We start from the raw sequence: 5,183 nt of genomic DNA, 5'->3' as shown, positions 1-5,183 counted from the left end.
GGTGCCTCATATCTAATATATATAATAACATACACGCAATGTTGAAGACGTTATTCTAGGTAAATGGTTTAATAAAATCCACTTGTTCTTTTTAGAAGTTATTTAGATTTCCTTTTTTAAGGTACTTTAACTGACGCTATATGTATATCCGCGATAAATGTTCATTCTTATGCGAAGATCTAAAATGTTTGCGTGGTATAAGCTAATTGCCCTCTGAAGAAGATTCGCATAAATCGGTACGCAAATGCTGCATAAAATATTACCTAATTCGAAATGATCCCTTGGTTGTGAAAATATAGGAGGATGCTTGTCAAAGATATGAAGTCAAGAGTATTTTTCGTGGGACTTCTCTCTAAAACAATCCTGAGGAAAATAGAAAAAATTGTCTCCGGTTGAAACAACGAGGCTACGGTTTTTGCGCTACTACGGAAAAGTGACGTACAACAGCGATAAAAGTTGTTTTGATTGTCAGACAGCTCAACAACCTGGAATAAAGCATAAGAAGAATAACTTATATTAGCTATACTTTATTCAATAATTACAATATTTTTTATTTATTAAGCAATAAATATTAAGTTTACAAATAATAATAATAACAACAACCACAATAACTTTAGACAGGAAAAAATCTCAATGAAATTTTGATAACGATGAATACATATGTCCGTAAGAAACGTCCCTGTTGGCAAGTACTACGAAATACTACTAAAATAAATAACATAAATTCTATGCCAATTTCAACTCTGCGTGTACGTATTATAAACTGTTCACATCATTGTATCAGTTACACGATTGTATAAAATCTAAATAATATACCATTATATCGTAGTGGGCGCTCAACTCCGCTGAGTCAAAAGCTAGAAATAAACAATTAGCGTTATTATAAGGTTAAGGCGTCAGTCCATAGCGTCATATCAGACAGTAATTCGCCTACTGGCTGGATGGCCTACTGGAAAGGCTGGATGTTTACCTAGCCCCCAGGCAAAGACCATAAGAAGTGTGAAGGCCACTACGGCCTTTTATGGCTTGAAGGTAATATTTATTAAACAGAAGAGTTGATCCATATTTTAATCATCTGATCGATTGGACAGTCATAAAGTTCTTGGCGAAGATAGCTTAAAGAGCTGATAATTGAATTATGGGCTTTTCTCGGTGCTGGAGTGTGATGTGCTTATTTATATAAAGATGAATACTCTCCTCGTACTTTGATCCCATAAAGCAGTTGCCTCTTCTAGTGCTTAGAGCAGACATTCTAAGAAATGCTTTACCTTTCCAACAGCCACAAGATGCCAGCTTTTTTGATTGTTTACGACAATTTTCTTGTTTCAACTCGCGTTCGTGAACCTACGACGATCTGCTGAGATCGTGTAGTTGTATTTGGATCCAGTCTAGGTAAGTGACAATCTCCTTAGACGAGTACGAGAATCGGCCTTCATTGCCGAAGTTCCAGCTTGTTTGTTGTCTAGGTACTTTTTCACAGCTTAACTTAAGGAGCATTAAAGGTCTGCTGCCTAAAAATGAAGTATGCATTCAGCAATCGCAGACATGGCCAGGTCTGCAACAGCTGCTTGCTTTGTCCGCCGTTAGGTAAAACAAATGTTTCAGTGTCTCTTAAGATACTCTGTTCTCACTCCTGTCGTAGTGACTTTCAGTCTTTCTAATATGAACTTTTCTCATTTTTAAATAACGTATTTTTCTCAAAACACGCTATAGTCACGATTATCGGTAACCTTTAAATGTGTTCTTTTTACAGAATATAGAGTTTCAGATCTTCCATTGTTACCATCATGCTTTTAGCCTCTACTTTCGTGATAGCAAAGCGCCGTAAAATTATAAGGTGCAATACATTTCCTGGGGAGGGAAATCTGTACACTCGCATATAAACCGAAAAAGTCTTGCGGGTTTCGACCCTGTTTCCAGGTGCTGTATCTACGTACGCCAAAAGCCTGGCTCATTTTCCAAACAGCATTAGTAAAACGGTTCTTAGAACGGAAAACGGGCTTGCTAAGGTATTTAATATCGACACATACGTTTCAACGTCACTATCTATTTACAGATGTGTATTTCATCAGAAACAAGTGAGCACTGTCAGAAGTACCAAGATACCTTATTTTCCAATTAACTGCTGTACAATAAATTACGACAAGCAGGTGCGAGTGCCTTCGACTTCAGGTATCTAGTAAACCTAGAATATTACATTTACCATATTCTAAAATAAGAACGTTTTGAAGAAAAGATAAGCGTTTCGAATTGCTTTAGACTACCTTCAATGCGCGATTTCTATACCTTGGTTACAATCACTTAGAAGTTAGCATTGTTGTCCATAATTTAGTATACGGCTAAATCGAACGTCGCAAATCAAGCCTTTCAAAGCCGACACTTCTTGTTGCACCTAAACGCCTGTTGACGGTCAGCCCACATCGAAGACAATCAGATCAGTTGCAGGTAGTAAAGACTCAGATTTGACTGTGAATCCACTGTCTGAGCCGCGAAGACGCCTCAGTCAAGTTTGATCTGGTTATATAGATATTTTTCGTTAATCTTAATTTACAGAATTCTTTCTTTTCAGGCCGGAAGCGTGAGTACATTAGTGACAAGGTCGGTATGGGAGCCAGTACAAGCATATTCGTCAATGCTCAGGTAGGTCATTCATGATAAGAGCCCTCGCGGAGAGTCACAGCGCCGATACCTTCTGACTTCAACCAACTCTAAACAGACTAGAAAAGCACGAAGAACTCGCGTGATGCTTGTTGGATATTCCTTCAGTTCAATTGCCGTATCGTATCAGGGATATTGTATTGTACCCATGACTTGCTCTCGCAATCATTTTGTTCCTCCTGTAACATTCGTTTGTATTTTAGTCTAGTATCGTCAAAATTAGATATCTTGCATTTCGTTGTTTACTGCAGTGGAGTCCGTGTCGCCATTGATCGATCGACTCTCTTAACTTGGTACAGAGCCAAATCAGGCGGAGTAAGTCACATATGCGCGGCAAAACTCGACCTGACTTTTTGCTAGTATTGTCTAAATCCTACAATTTTCACTTCTTTATGAAAACGTGCATTACATTTTTCTACAAAATTATTTTTTTTTCTGGATAGTGAAATCTTTTCGTGAATCATCGTTAGTACCTGACTGGATTAGAGAAGATCATTGATAGACTCTGTTCGCCTGGTATGGGAGCACGAATATCAGCAAGGCGATGGCTAGAGAAGCGTTACTGTTTCTAGTTATCCTGCTTGACCAGCTGCCAATTAGGCTTGGAAGCTCATAAAAAATTAGCTGAAGGATTACATACAACAGCCAACAATTCGAGATATATTATATATGCATATAAGATCTTCCCAAAGTCTTCTTGTCCATAGAACGACGCATGGAGTAATCATATGAATTTAACGATGAGAAGTCCACCACAAAATGATATGGGTTCGCTCGAATATCTGATTTTTTTTTCATCCTTAATTGGATAATGAATGCAGTTACTATTAGGATAAATTATCTCGTATATATGTATGTACTTTATTCATAGCTTTTTATTACTTAGGCGTGGGTATTTATTTATCGTCCATTTCTTTGTTTAGCGAGCTCGCTTATATTTATTTACCTAGATAGATAAATGTGACATCATTTAACGTTCACAGTCCAATGCATCTACAATAGCTAAATATATAGTTCATTATGGTACACACTTAGTGTTTTGAATCAGGATCGGCCGGTATTTCTCGTAAAACTTCACTTTACCTCAGAATATTACTTCAGAGCTTCAAATGAAGCATCGTGAGTGTACCAATCTAGCTATCACCATGGCAAATTTCAAACGTTCTATCTGGCAGCATCACTGTTTTGCGTAATCAAAAAGCAGCTATCAAAAGCAGCAATTCTTGTTAACGCGGGATCACGGGTGCGTCAGTCACTGGATTCGTACGATATCACGCGTCGTTATTCAGTCCAGTTTGCGGATTAACTCTCCTTCGAAATATCCTCGAACAGGTAAAAAAAGTACCAAATCACTTTGCTGGTGTCTACCATAACATCGGTGATAAACCTAAACGCTACCAATAATAGGAGGTACCACATCAGCTCAAGAAAGTTCCGATCATATCCGATAGTATCCGAAGCAAATGAACTGAATCTTTGTGGACCCTATAACTACGGTGACGGCTTTCATAAACCAGTGTAGTTAGTTCCTAAACGCCTCGACCTTAACATAGAGCGAAACCGGAAGCGATGACATGTAACTGGCCATAAACAATCCAAGTTCAAAAACAAGTTCAACTACAGTTTTCGTAGAAAAAAAGTCACACTAGAAATAGGTGCAAGAATAGCAAGGGCCTATGTTAAACCGAAGCAAAAGATGCAGAAATAGGTGCCACCACAACGGCGACAATCACGGAAATCATTTGCGTAACGGCAACGATCGCAGGAGCAATTGGCATGGCGGTCTGAACTAAACCAAATGCCAGTTGGTGGTAACGTTTGACAGGTACTGACACTCTTAGTACGACATACCTAACAATACTTTATTCGGCCATGCTTAAAAAATCATCAATACCTAATTAATTTTCCTTAATAGAGAAATGATCACAGAACCGATTAGATAAAAATAGCAGGCTAGATCGAGCTCTGCCTTAGACCATACACCTTCTATGCAAAATCTAGAACTTCTAGAATCGACAAGAAACATGTGTCTTAAGCACAGCAGGCCTTAACAGACACCAATCTATTCATCTTCAACATATATTTTTCTCTGTAAAAAGGCGGGAGGATTAGTCATCTGAATATACTGAAGCAGTTCCAACATTCCCAAATGACGGCCTCTGGCCTGAAAGGTGATTTGTTAAGAGGAACATTAATAAATCGATGAGTAGGATTCTTAATATTTATCCCCTTGCTAGCGTAGATTTGTATGTAACCAATGTTATTAGTTTTATTTCTGTACCTACATGAGCCTCCTTTTATCATAATCAACAGTTCGCTTTATGTAATACTTATGCCGGCTTTTTCTTAATACAAAAACGGTAAGTTTAGGCTATTCTATCGTATTTAGAACGGGCTAAAGCCTGCTGTTCTTCAAAACTAACATGAAAGTTTTCCTAGCAAGAGCTTTTTCGAGCTTAAATAACAAAATAATTTTTTGAGATGATTATCCTTCTATTCTGTTTAACAGATTGCCAATGGTGAAT

The 5,183-nt window shown here is 37.9% G+C and overlaps 1 long non-coding RNA gene across 1 annotated transcript; it reads right to left on the bottom strand.

Moving 5' to 3' along the window:
• Positions 1 to 1,019: 1,019 nt before the first annotated feature.
• On the bottom strand, positions 1,020 to 4,473 carry LOC147752153 (uncharacterized). The gene is made up of 2 exons (XR_015314887.1): positions 3,742 to 4,473; positions 1,020 to 2,837 (listed from the first exon to the last, which is right to left on the bottom strand). It is a non-coding gene; the product is annotated as an uncharacterized LOC147752153 (long non-coding RNA).
• Positions 4,474 to 5,183: the final 710 nt, after the last annotated feature.

Source organism: Varroa jacobsoni, unplaced genomic scaffold (assembly GCF_002532875.2).
Source record: "Varroa jacobsoni isolate VJ856 unplaced genomic scaffold, vjacob_1.0 scaffold_1454, whole genome shotgun sequence".
Lineage (NCBI taxonomy): Eukaryota > Metazoa > Arthropoda > Arachnida > Mesostigmata > Varroidae > Varroa > Varroa jacobsoni.
The sequence above is the reverse complement of the archived record's forward strand: the minus strand, read 5'-3'. Positions and strand labels throughout refer to the sequence as shown.